General features: G+C 30.0%; 1 protein-coding gene across 2 annotated transcripts in view; it reads right to left on the bottom strand.

Annotated features, from left to right (window-relative positions):
* The window catches only part of LOC114123378 (rap guanine nucleotide exchange factor 2), a 67,926-nt gene that overhangs the window by 26,555 nt on the left and 23,579 nt on the right, over window positions 1-17,792 (bottom strand). Inside the window, exon 1 of one of the 2 annotated variants that reach the window (XM_050203326.1) lies at window positions 9,283-10,120. The exons of the other annotated variant lie outside the window; for it this stretch is intronic. The gene's annotated coding sequence lies outside the window, so the exon portion shown is untranslated. Of the gene's footprint in view, window positions 1-9,282; window positions 10,121-17,792 lie in introns of those variants that run through there. 2 annotated transcript variants of the gene reach the window in all.

Below are 17,792 nucleotides of genomic sequence, written 5' to 3'. Positions count from 1 at the left end.
GTATAATAAGTACGTGTACAAAACAATGGAGTTCGCGCCATCGTGTACGGTCCAATTTTGGTGGATATACATTTTACTATTTTTTTTTAAGGCGAAACCGTCAAGGGAATGGTCGTGTTGGCCGTTATTTTTCATTTTTATAATATAATATTATTATCGTATGGTAGCGACGGTAGTATTATCGTTCGATGGCAGGCCCCGGATGTCGGTGACATTGCATGTTTTTTTTTTTTTTAGATATACAATAAACTAATACATAAACGTATAATATTATTACACAATATATTATTATAACGCGCAGTGCACGGTCTTTGCAGGACGCTGCGTGTATGTGAATAATTTTTATTCGCTACAAATTATAATCAAATGATTATTGCTCGCATTTAGAATTTAAAACAAACCTCGGGAATAGGATTCAATTTACCATTTATCGTGTTCATAAATAACATTGCTTAGAATAATAATTATTATCATCAACTGTCAAAGGCTCAAATTCAATTAAATACAAATTAAAGTATACTCGAAATAAAAATTATGTTACAAGGTCTGCGACATCAATCAATTTATCGGAATTTAAAAATAATAATAATTTTATAGTGTGTGATGTGCGCGTAACAATAGCTATTATTCGATGTAATAAAAGTGGTGACATACAATATTATACTACCTACTAGGAAAAAACGATAAAACCTTATATGTGTGAAACATGAAACATAATATACAACAAACATTACAGATTTGATGTTAGTTATAAAATGAATAACTCAACGACAATTGCAATAATTAAAGAAGTTCAAATGATACATTAATGGTCTGAAATAGATACCATTCAGTAAAAGTGACATTTTTTGGATAAATTCTCAGTTTTATTTTTCAGTCAAAATGTATTCATTCTCAATTATGAGAGTAAGATGATATGTAGTTGCATTACAGAAATATTATCAAAATGGAAAAATAGCATTGAAATATAATACAAAACGTATAGTACCTAAATATAAATTTGATTTAATAGTTGTTAATGAAGAAACAATAAAACATTGTATTCTTTTTGTTTATATAATTATATGTAGAGAGTAATAAAAAAACAAAATGACAAAATAATCAATTTTATTTTGAAAATTAATTCTATAAAAAAGCAGTTTTAATAGAAATGATTCAGTTTGTAATTAATTTGGGTTCAGTATCAGTATACAAAACAAACCCAACATCAATATTAAAATAAAGGAAAAAAATTCATAAAATAACAGGCAGAATAATTCAATGAAATTTAATTCAATTTGTTGTCTCATGAATAGGATTGTTTGAGAGAATTGACCCAAAATGTAGTCCGTTTAGGTGAGTGTTTATTCCACAAAAAAATACGGTTTGGATGAACGAGTATGAATAATACGAAGAATAATATGAACTTCTAGGTAAATTATTAATATATACCTATACTGCATAGTACTTGTAAACGTACATGACTTAATGTAAATTTACAATTAAAAAAATTAAATCATATAATATATTATACATAATAATTAATTAATAACAAGTTTTAAAAAGACATTGATATGGTCAAAAATTAATAAAATAAAACCATATGTGCATAATCAAAGTACACATCACTCATGCTAGTAAAAATAATTTCACTCGCCCAAACAGTATAAATGGTAGTCGCTCAACGACCACCGCCCAATAATTTCACATGAGTATTTTGATTACATAATTTGTATTTAAATCAATAGGTGCACACACCGCATATACCTATATAACGAAATAAGTATAGAAAACAGAGTATAAAATCTGAACAACATAATATATAATAATATTAAAATGTTCAACACATCGAAAAAAAATGTAAGAATTGTATATTTACATGGTTGTATTTTATTTTATATTGTTTTATTTACCTACTTGTGTAATATTATACGACGAAGAGAAAATAAGTTTCACGTTATAAATTATTTATTTTAGTTATAAGTACTTGGTTAATATGATATGTATACGTATACCTAGTTCATATATAACATTTATGCAAAATAATCATTTTTCCAAAGACCGAAAAGATATAATTTGTTAAAAAGCATTACGTAAGTAATTATAAGCATAATATTATATTATATTTTACATTTTTTTTTATCGCGTCGCATACGTTCTTCATGCGTATCGTTGTATTAACTACGTTACAGTACACATAGTACCCATCACGCAAATATATTATACATGTCTCAAAGGATTTTGTGTAAATATATGTATAATATGTATGTACATATACATATACAGATAATAATAATAGTATGATGTACATTATGGCGAAAATTCGACGGCAGAATATGCTTGAGAGCATATATCCCACTTGCGTTCAGTTTGAATTTTAAAATTTTTTAAAAATTTTTATTTTTGGTCAACAAATTGTCCTACACAACAGTCAACAACAACGGGTAGTAGGTATACGAAGTATATTATAAAAACAAAGAATGCGCCGAACGACCCGTGACGCCTCGCCCAGTAGAGCGCCGCCGTCATTACAATCACACATCTACATAATATTATTGTACTATTAAAATATGTAAGTATATGCATGAAGTCACGAAGATATAATAATAATGTTGTGTTTAGCCGTTAGACGTTTTTGTTGCGTAAAATATTGATAAATTGCGTAGGTTTATAATTTCAGCGTGTTTTAAATGCAGGTAAAAAGAGTTGTTGTTCATTTGGCAGATATGGACATTTTTACTCCAACATAGGTAATTTTTTACTCGCTTATGCAAATACGATTAATTATGGAAAGTACAAAGTCGCAACTAACTATTGACTATCTTATATAAATCATTGATGACCACCGATAATTACGAACGGAGTCTACTAATAATATACAAAGTATAATATAATATTTTATGTTGAGAACTAACAGTTATTGTGTACCTACCTAATATATGAATACTATAAAAATAAAAATATCATTTTTTTAGTGGAACTTTCAGTTGGAATTATCTAAATAACCAATTATATACACACTTTTTCATTAAAATATATATTATATTATGAAGATTTTAAAATTTCGGGGAGGAAATATTCTTAATTTAGGTAGAAAATTTCCTACATTCCTTTCATTCCAATACACCATGAATAATTTTATTTCAATTATGTACTAGTATTGTGGGGCTCGGTACAAAATTCGATGAATTTAAGACACTGCGGGCGGTTTCGAGTACTACTCTTCAACGAGAGTAGTTGCATGTATACATAATATATTAACGTTGAAGAGAAGAGAACGTCTGTATACTCAACAGTTAATATATATAATGTGCTACAGTAGGGTAGGAAATTTCCGGTCTGTCGATAGCCGTCGTCGACCGGAAAACGGAGCGACGTGTATATGTATAATATATCCGTATAAGGTATCTATACACATACATATACGCGTGCGACAAGAGAAGATCCGTTACAAATTTACAATGCTGTCGCAATTTATGATTCATACTCTATATATCGATATTATTACACACGAGACGAAACATCATTATCGACAACAACAAAAATACATTGCACACGTCGCTTTACGATTATTGCGGCATCATGGGCTGGATAGAAATTCCACTATTATTATTATTATTTTTTTTTTTTATGTTTCTTACGCGATCCACCTCGTGTATGAAAATTAAAAAATAGACAATTCTTTTCTCAAACTCGGTGTGAGTAACCTACGTATAATTACGTATAGGTATATAGTTATACGGTTTTCGTGGCCACGGTGGCGGAGACGGTGGTGGCTTATACTGAGTGGCGAACTGGCGAACACACACGACGCGAGAAAATTAAAAAATACGATTCGATATAAGTAATATAATATTATATTATAATATAAAAATATAATCGTAATATTGAGAAGTGAAAATAATTACGGAATTATACTTGGTAAATATTGAATTTGATGCTTTCGGCGCTAAGGTATAAATATATATATTATAATATGTGTACGCCATATGTACACGGGTACCGGTTATCCGAACCGGCGCAGAGCAAGGCAGTGATGAGTTACGTAAAACAGCGAGCAGAACTTTCGGCGCGCACGAACGCACGATACCGAAGTTTGAGAACGTAGTAATGGACACGACCGTCGAATGCAATTATTATTATTATTTAAAATTAATTGTAGGTATGAATCGATAGCCACCGCTTTCGAATGTTGTAGCGACATAACGTTTACACATATATACAGAAAAGATTTCTTTGTTTTAATGGTTTATTTTCAGAAATTGCACACATGTATGCACACCACATGTAATTATACTTACAAACACCACTTTAATAGGAGTGGGGATAATCAGAGGTAACTCCCAAAACCAGAAAAGGTGGCTCATTATAGAGTGCACTATAAAAATAATAATTTAAATAATATTATCCTTTCAAACATTTTTTCTAAACCCAACAAAAATCTTCCTAATCACATTTCATAAATAGGTAGATTAAAATATTTTATTAGGTAGGTAGGTATCATACTTCATAAATTCGATTTTTATCAATAAATTTGATAAGTGGCGATTAAGTAATAACCGAGGTTAGAATTTAAAATAGTGTATAACTATTTGTAGCACACTTGCACATTACGACGTTTATTTTATAAAGACAACGTCAAATTGTCAACTTATTTGTTTTTATTAATTTCTTGTAATAATAATTTACTATTTTTTTTATAAAAATAGGTAGATGCCCTATAACTCTACTAAGCTGGGTAAAAATTCACCACCCCCCCCCCTTTAACACAGCCCAGCACACACCGTTGAAACTGGCGCAAGAACAATATTATAATACCCTCGAGGCATCCACTATAATATATAATATTAAGTACGCGCATCGAAAACAATGAGCGGTGATTCACTTCCTACGAACTAACTACACGAGATTATTATATCACGTTCGCAATTTCGCGAGAAATAACATAAAGACCATTAGAAACAATGACCACCGCACATACAGTAACTCTTTTGTATAAAAGTATACGCCATCACAAAAGTATTTTCATTTATATAAAAAAATTCTTTTTAATGTTTGTTGTTGTTGTTTTTTTTAATTCCAATTTCCATAACCAGGCATACGTATACAGTATTATATTATATTTTTCTTTTGTTTCTATTTTATTAAAATATTCTTTAATAAAATTAATAACATATATTTGGTTTTTATTGTTTTTATACAAATTAAACTAAATAAACAAAATATTATAAATTATGTTTATCGAATATGAGTTTATTTAATAAAAAGTTATAATAAAACTGTAACACACTCATTATAGTGTAATACGTAACTATATCAAATTATAAACACTAATTGTAGGCATATAAAATGCCTTTTTTAAGGACAAATATAAAACACGAATATAATGGTGGTATCAATAGGTCCCACACCGAATATTTTAGGGAACATTCATACCACGTAAAACTTGCGGTGTAAGAAACCGCAAAAGGCAATTTCGAGAAATCATGCAATGCGTCTACCGACAAAACGTTTTCAAATTTCTTTTGAGACCAAGATGTAGAAAATTCACGGCTGATAGCGCGAGTGTAGGTACCTACTATAATATATTATAGAAACCATTAGAAAGTACTAACTACGGTCTACGACGATAGGAATATTGGTGCGATTTTGCCTCGGCGACAATCCGCTTTCCCCGGGCCACCGTCGTTTTATTACATTGCTCCGATACGAAATCATATTTAATTCGAATTCGTTACGCGTCCGCAAAACAAGTTATGTTCACTTCCGTACTTTAACGCGATCGCAGCAAAAAAATTCAAGTTAAAATTGTTGTCGACCGCGTACAAAATGTTATGGCAGCGACAATATACGTTCGCGATCGTGTAAAAATCATTCACCTCGTAGTATACAACCTTAAATTGACAATGGGAAAAGAGAGAAAGCACACTAATCGCGACAAATACTAGGTACAGGTTGACATATAATGTTATGATATTGATTTCTCCGTTCGACGGCTATCTTCCTCGATCCGTCCAACCACTGGACACTGTATTATTGACTGTATCGCACTGGTTCATATATACTTTATGTATAAATATAACATTTAATTGCAGCTGTACCGTGATGAATGATAAAGTCTGATATAAGTATAACAATATTATCGAAATTCAACACTAACCGGACGAAAAAAATAATGTATAATAAACTAAAAATTAGGTACTGTCTGTCGATAAAAATGATATACCATCCGAATGCTGAATGTATGACGCATTAGTTTTGGCAATAATTTCTCAACAATCAGTCCACGTTAAATTATCATTATTGTAGTATTCGAAAAAATCTTTTTTTGCAGATCGATCGATTAGTGATTATTAATTTCTTAACAATTCACTGTTATCGGATATGCCTATTACCTATTAGTTAATAAGGAACCTATATTACTTAAACGCGTAATATTATGAGAATATATTTGCAGACAGGCCTAAGAAAACATAATATAGTATCACGCATGGATGTATGGTTACATAGTTACAAGATGGTTACATAAGTCAGGTGTATGATCGTAAATCGTGATCAATTCGTATTTCAAATTTCTAACTGGCGATCAATTCGTATACATACGGTTACAAACTATGTAAGGAAAGTTACATTAACGTCGAACTCCACAAAGCACCAATTATTAACGTGTCGAGACAAAAATAATATGTGCGAGAGACTAATTAAGTGTAATTTAACATATTATAATGCCAAGAATCTCGAATGATTGGTTCCCAAAATGTATAGACACGATTTGTAGCCAGTATATTAATACTTTGATCGATACATTTTCAAAAATAACCACGTTTTTGGGAACAATTGTCCAAGTTTAGTATTTTAGAGTAATAATATTGTAAAACGGGTGAATCGTCAAATACATTAACCAAGATATTAACTAAATATAAGTAACGATAATCACTTATCGTCAAATTTATATTGAAGGAACTTGCTAATACGTAAAACAAGACACAAATTCAATAAATACAATAGTATAAATGTATACACATGAGCGTGAATATATGCATGTAATTTAATTTAATACCTACTCAACATGTACAGTAATATTTTATTAATATATTCACTACTTTACAACCAGTTCAACAAGTTTCCACATATTTATGGTCATCGAACACCAAAAATGTATTGATACGGTACAGTGTTCCAAATTATATAAATATATGATAAAATCGATTGAAAATATAGTTAAATTATTACTTATAATTCATCACTACATTAATTTACTAATATCTCCTATTCAGCAATTGATAAATATTTAAATAATGGTGTGTTTAATGAACAATTAAGTACTTAGTAGTAAGTTGATAATTTATTTATTGATTGATATTTGGAGTGATATCCATTGATTAACTCAAAAATGTTATAAATTATAAAACGAGTTAATGGTTATTGTAAAAATGTTGGTTTCAAAAAATCACACGATTCGTATAATGAAACAAATTGTTCAACGATAGGTAATGATTTAAGCGATTAGTAGCAGTTAATCCACAATAAAATACCATGGTAGTCTATACATTTCTTGTTAAACTATTGATTTTTTTTTATTGTATAGTTCTGTCTTTTATGAGTTATATACATTTAAAAATTTAAAACTTATAAAACAATATATCTATTATCTAGTATATGATAATGAAGAAGACATAATATTACTACCATCGAGGCCAACGTAGACAATGATGAACAACACGCCATAGGTAGGAATGGATTGAACTTTGCCCATCATATCACAATGAATACCAATGATGTAACATTGAAACTGTTCAAATTGAATTCCACAGTCGAGCAAACTGAATGAAGATTTCTATGATACTATTTTTCTGTGCACGCTTTAATAGTTAATAGTTTAATACACAATACACAATTGGGTGTGTACGGGTTAATCTACGCCTAACAACATATACGTACGAAAACCCTGTAAATACTATCAGCTCTATCGAGTGAAAAACCGCACGTCGCTTAATATTAATTTAACTAAGGATAGGATTTTGTTGCAAATAAATTTTTGGTGGCGAATGTGATACAAAGATAATTATCATTGTGTATATAATGTATAGTACCCCTGATTACAATTAAATAAACTTTTTTGCATTTTGCTAATTTTTACAAAATCTTCACGAAAATATCACATATTTTTACAATATTTTATTATATATGTCTACTTTATTATTACTGCCAGAAATAAATAAATAATGAAAGCTTATTGATAAAACAATTATGAGAATACTAGAATTGAAGTTTTATCGAAGAGAATTAGGTACCTATAATTATACAAAACATCAATGTATTTATGTATTCAACAACAATACTCCATCAAACATAATGTTAAGGTAAAACAAAATAGTTAAAATTATTCAGTTTATATGAAATATGGTCCATAATATCAATCGACGAAGAAAAATCATTTAGTAAGTACTTTGGGTACCCATAAGCAGAGTCTTAACGAAAACAATTTATATGGTACTTATCAAATAAATTAGTTTTTTAATCTCAATATATGATTGTATTTATTTTATTGGCTGAATTTAAGTAGATACTTTTTTTTCTTGGCAATTACAAAACATTATTAACGATTTATTTCGCTATAATACAACGCTAGCCCTATTTATAACGGTGGTTATCACGTTAATGGTATCACGTAGTTTTGCCAACCATCTACGCCATAATTAGTGACATAGTAATGCTATCGTTTTGTTCGGCGGTCTATTATTAACAAGCGACTTGTTCACCGCTCAACCGTCTGTCGCCTGCTCGCACACTGATGAGGACGTGTCGCCACTAAAGATGTTACGGGAATTGAATAGCATTAACACCATAGTGGACGGCAATCTAGCAATATTGTTCGTCAGTCCAATGCGTCGTATCACTGACGCGTACCTAACGTCGTCACTGGTCGTTTGTCTCGGGTGAACCGTATATAATAATATTGTGTACGACGACGATTTGGTGGTATGTGAATAATAATAATAATGATGATGATGATGGTGATAATAACAAAATAATAATGATATTCGAAACTGTTGTTTCTATCGACGATTGTACACAAATACATAATATTACATACAGACACAGACACAGACACACACACACAAACACGACACACATGTTCAAGGAAGCGCGTGCGCGAGCACACGACAAATCTTATCCTATTTATCCTTAATGTATAAAAATTTAAAATTGTGTAATACGATTCGAAGCAAAATTCAGCGGTAGTACTAATATTGGCTATTACAGCCCGTATTACAAGTGGGTACAGTGCAAACGGTTTACCTTTCATTTTCCGAAGGCGATCGGCGTTTGTCCAGAATACCGGATCGTGAGTTTGAAAAAAATCAAATAGCTAAATAGGTAGGTGTAGGTATATAATACGTCTCGGCAATATCGAGATATGCACACGCACGGACGTCAAGTCCTTTCACCGTTTTGTTATCGCCGTCGTAGTGGCTGTTGTTGTGCCGAGGCGGCCAACATCATTGTTTTCGCGTGTTGATCACCACACGCGGCGCCACACATAATAATAATAACACAACATAGAATAAACGCGCGCGCGCACTGCCGAAGCCGAGTTTTTGTTAGGTTATAAATACGCGACGAACACAAACCGACACGACCGGGACGGAAATCGCGAATTTTACGGACGACAGAGAAAAACGCGAAATGACAAAACGAAACGACGCGTACCGCACACGACGGATGTGTAATGTGCACTAATGTTCGAGCGGCGGACACGACGAACGCCCGACCGCGATGATAACGATAACGAAAACTATTATTATTATTATTTTTTTTTTTACCACTTGATAATACGCGTGCACGCACGCACACTCACGCGCATACCGTCGGAACGAGTCCAAAGACGGACACCGAAACAATCATAATATTATTATCGTCGTACTCGTTTTATTACGAATTTCGGATTTTTATCAAACTCGACAATTTATCACGGACGTCTTCGTCGTGAATATTATCGTTTCGTTCACTACAATAATGATAATAACAATAAGAGACCGTCGAGAGAATTATTTAGTATAAAACGACGGCGTAACGTAATAGTAGTAGTAGTAGTATACGCGATCGTAGTCGTCGGTTCTGTGCGTGTGTGTGCGAGCGGTGTGTGACAACACGCCGCGCGCCGTCGGACTCTCGGTGTTGCATTTCTCGGTGGTGCGCGTGCGCAGTAATCCGTCGCGTTTCGTTACGTGCATGCGTGCGTGCGTGCAACGGGCATCGATGGGCGCGACGGACCGGCGGTGGGGATCCGGCGGTCGGCGGGAGCGGCGTCGAGGGAGCTGATGCGCGATCCGTGAAACCGTACCGTCACCGCCGCCGACCGTTCCTACCACGAGTCCCCCACCCCGATACGCCAACCACACCGTCCCACTCCACCACCGCACCACCTGGACGAGGCACGCCGCCGCCGACGTCGTCAACGTGCCCCATTCATTTGCCAAAGGGCCCCTTCTCGTGGTGTCCGCGCGTCCGCGTGCGTGCGTGCGCGCGTATGCACGTTGCACACGCCGCAGCACCGTGACGGGGATGACGCGCCTACTACTACTACTACTACTACTACAACAGCTACTATATATATATAATATTATTTTTATTGTACGTTATACAGTACGATGACGATGCCGGAGTGCATACACCGCGTTCGCCGCGTTATCATCTCGAGACTACGGTGAATTTTAGTGAATTTGAGATTTGAGTCCGGTATCGGTAGTTCACTACCGTGCACTATATATACCATACTGTGTACCGCTGTGTACACGTCATACTTCGTAGTAGAATATTGAAAATTGTGTTCTAATAAACGATTTGACACCAAACACTTTGAACGACGAAATCAATTAATGTATCTACTGTATGGTGAAAATATTTTATTCTTCACGTTTTTTGTACATTGTCAAAAATAATTTCACTTTTAAAATCAAAAATGGATATAATAATAGAAAATTATCTTACATCAATGTACCCACCATGCATAGAAAACATGCAGCAATGCAGCATAGAAACCATAACAAAATCTATACTTATATACATAACTAGTGTTGGTCCAAATATCTATACATTTTAATATCATATTATCATTGGCCATTACTCATGGTAAACTTATAGACATGGTAAATAGCAACTCTTTCAGGATTTTTAAAAACACAATTGTTACTTGCGGTTACTACTTCATAAACAAAATACAAAAATGTATCAAACGATAGATATAGTCTTATAGTCATCCTCAAGTTACTACCTAAATGCCAATTGTCTAATGGTGCTAATTGAAAGTTTTAATAATTTTAGTTTTTTTAGCTTAATATTGTATTTATTAACCAATGTCATAAATGTATAAAATATTATATTTTTAGGTTTGATAATTACCTAAATAACTAAAAAATTTAAATGTTTTTGATAAAACTTCAAATAATTATTTATACCTAATTAAATATAACGTAGTAAAAGTATTTAATTTTTACGGTATATGTATGACTCAAATAAAACTATTTTAAATACTTAATAATTCATATAAACATATAATACCATTGATTATAAATACTAATGAATTAAAAATCAGCCAAAAAATCTTTTAAGCGTAACAAACAGTATTCAATAAGATTTTTTTTTTTAAAACATTGGTCACTGCAAAAAACGAATAATAACTAAAATGGGTAGTATGTTCTATAAGGTTGAAGACCATTACTTTTAATGATAAAATAGGATCTATGTCCTATAGAAGGACATCCTGAGTGTGCTTGTGTTATGCGAAGATCGAGGTCGAACGACAGTCTTTTTTTGTTTTCTCGAAAACTTTGCGGGCGTTTGTCGCATATACGTCAGTTTGCATCATATACACCATGGTCGCGACAACGCAATTTCGTATACAACGAGACGAGTAACAAGTTATCAAATCAATCGTACACACAATATTATGTATTTAATTATCAGGTCTGATACTCTTATTATCGTAAAGGATAGGTAAGTAGGTACCTAGTAATATTATATTATTGTACTTGATCGCCGATACAGCAGGAGCCTTCAGACGACGGAACGCGCGTATTTTGAGGGTCAAGTGGTTATAATAATATTATAATCGTGTAGTGTATTTTCGATTTTTTGAAACATTGAATTATTGTATCCGGTAATAAATGTCGCAGACTCAATCAACAATCCTTACAACTGTGATTGAGAAGATTTCTTTGTAATGCCCATCGTTCAGTTTATGTTCACCTGGAGCAATAACATCCACGTGCGTTGACAAACAAATATTCGTGATGATGTATTATATTTACAATAGTTTATTATGACTACTATATTACATGTTATAAATTATTATTTATACGCTATGAATACTTGTATTTATATATCTATAGGATTTAGTCTCAAGGATTTTTGAGTAAGCGATTGCGATGCATAACATACATTTCGATAACCTACCCAATTTGTTTATTGTTCATAATAGTCTTTAAATTACACCAAAATAAGTTTTAGCAGCGGATATTCTAAGAAAAAAATTATGGCTACAATAATGAGTAACTAGTGCATATTAAAAATAAACCCTAGGGATTTTTAAAAATATAACTCATTGTGATAATACTCATAACTCTATTATACAAAGTTTTGTACCATTATATATATTTGCTTACTTATCATCGTATAACATGGCAATGGTAGTTATTTAAGTAGTTATTTAGTTTTATAAAATTTTAAATTTTTATGATACAATTTTTGAAACTATTTTCCCCCTTTTTTGTTTTTCAAATGCATAGCTCCAAATCTAATTAAAAAGCTTGTTGCTTGAGACCCAGGTTCTAGGACAACTCATACACAACCACCTTAGGACAGCCTCCATAAATTACATAGATTACAGAACATATATATATTAGTTCTATTGTATGCCTGCAGTACCCTCCCCTCACGTATACTTGAGTATATTATATTATTGCGGGTTGCTGTCGTAAATAATACGAGATTTACTGATGGTTTAATGGATATTGCATATTTAATAAGGGCGTTTACCCTGCGCCATCGTTTGACGTATTTTGAATTTATTTCCTATAGGATATTATAATGTCATCCTACATGACCCGCAGGATCTACTGCATACATAATATAGGTAGTTATAATACAATGAATACTGTGCAAATGTATATAGTATAATAATATATATAAATAGGTATTTTATAAATAATATAATATTATAAAATTAAATCTTAACATATGAATTGCCAAAAGGATATTATTATAAAATACTGTGTACATAACAATAACGTCCGAATTATTTTAGCCTGCACATTTACCTATATTTTTTTTCATTCCACAGTTGATTTTCTTTTCATTCATAGAATCAGCAACTTAGACACATCACCTTTGTATATATAATATAATAATTATGATTTTAAACGTACACTTAATAACCACACAAAATAAAATTTCCACTTTATACACTATATCTTCCAAAATCTAAATTAAGTATTTTTTCTTTTATATCATCTTTTGAAAAAATAAATTCTAATATATTTGTACGATAAGTGAAATGTCAATGCTCTAGTAATCTAGTGTATGCCGAATGACGATAAAAATATTATTATTAATATTCTGTGGATGCATAATTTTCAATTTTTGTTTAAATTAGATTTACTTGAAATAATAATTTTACACGTTCCTACCTATATTGTGTATTATCTTTATGAAAGTTGATTTATTATAAATTGTTCACTTAATGTGAGTAGGTAATTAATAATTAATAATATTATACATTAGAAAATATATCAACGATACAATAACTAAAAACGCTAAATATTTTAAATCATTCAATGGAAATAGGAGATTTTATCAACAATAAGCAATGAGCATAAATGAGAAGGTATAGGAGATTGAAACGTGACAAAAATTATAATTGATATTATATTATTTCAAATTGACGCCTCAAAAACAATTGTAAACACACCAAGCACACTGAAAAGAAGATTAAATTATAATTAGAGTAAAATAACTCACAGCATATTTTAATAAAGAGGGAAATATTTGAAATTTTCACTACTAACTTTATACCCTGATCATTGGTTTTGTTGTAAAGATCTATAATGTCTAGCAAATAATTTTATTTAGTTTTACTTAATTTACAAACCATTATAAGAAAAATTAAACTACTTAGTATAATTATGTTTTGTAGTTTGTACCGTAAAATTCCAATTCAACGATTTCCTTTTATTATAGTTAGAAAATCATTCATTCCAAAAATATACATAATATTATATTCATATATCAATTATAACGTTTTAGCAAAAGTAAAAATTAATTTAAGTAGGACAAACAAAATCCGCGATAATGAAGTATTACCTAAATGTGAAGTTGTCAAATCTATGATATAGTAATACTATATTAAACGCTGTAGACTGAACATTGAACAATGTTTAAATTTAATTTCTTTTCTTGTATACTATATTTATAACTATAACAATAACAATAATATTAAATAAAAACCATTTAATAATTATTACTGTTTATATTTTTCGAAATATGGATTAAAGTAGTTATAAAGTATTAATGTATTATAAATTATAATACATTATGTACCTATCTGTATCTAAAAAAATTATAAACTTAAAGAATGCCTGTAGCGGTTGTAGCGCAATAATATATAAAAATTGTATTTTTATATACGGATGCCATATTTGAGTTAACATGGTACGTATATACGCATTATTATTTATATACATCATATTTGTCTATTTGTCAGTAATATTTCCGTGTGTCCGTGAATGTACTTTTTTGTTTTTATAACTCCCTTTAAAATAACACGTGTAATAATAAGTTCCATATTACTTCCCACATGTTGTTTCAACGTAGTAGAAAAAAAATAAGGAGACAAGTAATCGCTGTTCTATATACACGGCGTAGGACGAAGATAAAACATTTATTAACGTTCTGGTTTATCAGAGGCGTTTTTTTTGGCCTGAACCACAGACCTCTTTTGCACTCTTTAAAATCATTCATAATCCGAACCCGCATCGGGTCTTGATCCCAAAAGTGGGCGAGAATTAAGTCCAATTCAAGTCTCTATTGTAAGCGTATCACGTCACGTTAAGGGGATGCTTGGTCAGAATCGTTAAGTGTTTAACAACTTGTGCCGCATTATAATAAGTACAAACCGATTGGTATTAATCGTTTAATGAATCAAACGATTTTTGAGACAATCAGACCAAACGACGGAGTAAAAATTATATTGAGCATTGTTAAAAATGTAGAAAATAAGTATTTTATATTCATACAAATATTAAAATACATTTTTAATTAACTAATATTTTTTTTTTGTTTACAACTGCGTGGCAGTTTTATACATAATTTTATTATTGGTTTATAATCGATTTTTATTATTTGCATTTTAAATAATAAACAGAATGCAAAACATCGAAACGCATAATTGTACTTATCAGTTATATTATGTACATAATAAAAAAAGAATATATCGGTGACAGTGTGTGCTAGGGCGTTTTTTGTTTTACGTATTTATCGAGGGAGTTACAGGACGTAATATGACCGGATAAGAAAATCATTTTATAAAATTCTAAAAATATAGTTTATAATATATCTATTACTTGAATTACGTTGAATAAAATATTCTGATTTATTTCCATATTTTATAATGTTAGGTTCTTTGTATTAAAATTAAATTATAATACTATAACTATTACATAAAGTAAATACTAATTCAATAGAAATAAAAATTAAAAAATAAATAATAATTAATTATAATAATAAACTGTATTTCTTATTGCATGTACATAGACATGACTTATTGCTTATTAGTTATGATTAAAATAAGTTCTTTTCATTATAAAAAAGAACTTTGATAATGTTAACTACCGAGTACTTAATAATACATTTATTTGATAATTTATGAAAAAAACAGCGATAAATACTACTATTCAAATTCAAAATAGTATACAAAATTAACCCTATTAGATTGTCTAAATAATATTGTTTAGTGCACTTTAATTACTAATTTTGCTACAATAAATGTTTAAAAAAAAAAAAAAACTTTAGCAAGTTGAAAATATTACGCAAATTAAATTAAATAATAATAAAACATTACATTTAAGGATGATCCGGTGATATTCAATAAATATTTTCACAAAGTAAATATTTAATGAAAAATAAATGTTCTTTATAATTAACGCCTTAAAAACTATGTAATACATTTTAAAATACATCATCAATTTATTTTGCAGCATGAACGCTAAATAAATGATGAACAGATTCGTCGAAAAATTAAATGTCTATTTTATATTAAATGCACGAAATAGATAAAAATATAGAAACATATAACATAATATATGATTGTTAAGTATAATAATTTTTAAAACATTTATTCATCGATTATAATTTGTATTCAAGTCTAACAGTCGTTCAATAAAATTACTACCTACTTATTACATTTGCTTTGATACAAAAAAAAGTGTTAAAATTATTATAATTGTTTACAGTTATGTTATCTTAGTTTTAGAAAGGGGGAGGTAAACATTTTACTAGTCCATTTAACTGATGAAAAAAAATCCATTTGTTTTGTACGTTTTCAATATCAGATATGCTGTATAATAAATAATAATAATTAATCATTAAATGTATTAATTAATTATTAAATATTTTTTTAATATTAACTGTTTATATAAACCAGGACTTATTGACTTATTAAAGTTAATATTTAATTCACGTATAATATTTGTTCATAATTTAAAAAAAAGATATTTTAGTTAATTTTATTTAATATAAATAATATACCTAACTTTGGGATGTATATCAAAATGTTAACATCGTATATAATTTTATTCATATATAAAGCTTATAAAAAATAACTTCTGTGTCTTAGAATGCCTCTATAAAAGAATAAGAATAACAACTGGTTGGCATTTTCCAGTGCTGAGACAAAATCTATAAGCATATAGTAATTTATTATTGTTATGATATATATTATATATTAGTAGTGTCCAATTCGTGGTTTTCATCAGATGTGGATCGAATCTTATTTATAAAACCAAAATTTACTTACTTTTGTTATGAATTTTAATTTTTTTTGGTAAGCATTTGTGCAATATGTTGATAAAATGGGGTGTGAAAATATTTTAATTAAAAATATATGTATATTATAAGTGACTAGGTAAGGTTAATAGCGGTGTGAGAGACTAAAATTTCTCCTTCGGTCTGTTTAGCATAACATTATACAGTCTTTCCAGCGGCCACATGTAAAGAATTTAAAATTGAAATTAAACCTATATGCCTATAATGTAGACAAAATGTTGGCTTCAAGCCAGTGCCATGTTAAAGAAATGCCACCTGGAGGCAAATCATATATATTACATAGAATTTTGTATTTTACCAACCTTCATACATCACGAAAAATAATTTGTTTTCTTTGAAATGGTAACATTTAGTTTTATTTGTTTGTTACTCGAAAAAAAAATAAAAATAACCAATAAAATATAAAAAAAAATCTTTGGTGTTGAATTATTAATTGTTTTTCAGTCAATGAGGCTCGAATACTTTTAGATTGTCTCGGCAGTAATCATTATTCCACGAACGAAAAAGTATTTAAAAGTTACTGAGTCGGTTAAGTACAAGTAATATATTTTAACCTATAAATAATAAAAATTAAATCTATAGACTGTAAGCAAGAGTATAAGGTTTTTATATATAGAAACAAGTTTTGTGTTTCAAAAATTAAAATATTCATATTTTGCAGTATATCTGTTTACAAATTATACTCGAAAGTAATATATATGAAAATATAA

This window comes from Aphis gossypii, chromosome 3 (genome assembly GCF_020184175.1).
Source record: "Aphis gossypii isolate Hap1 chromosome 3, ASM2018417v2, whole genome shotgun sequence".
Taxonomy (NCBI): Eukaryota; Metazoa; Arthropoda; class Insecta; order Hemiptera; family Aphididae; genus Aphis; species Aphis gossypii.
The sequence above is the reverse complement of the archived record's forward strand: the minus strand, read 5'-3'. Positions and strand labels throughout refer to the sequence as shown.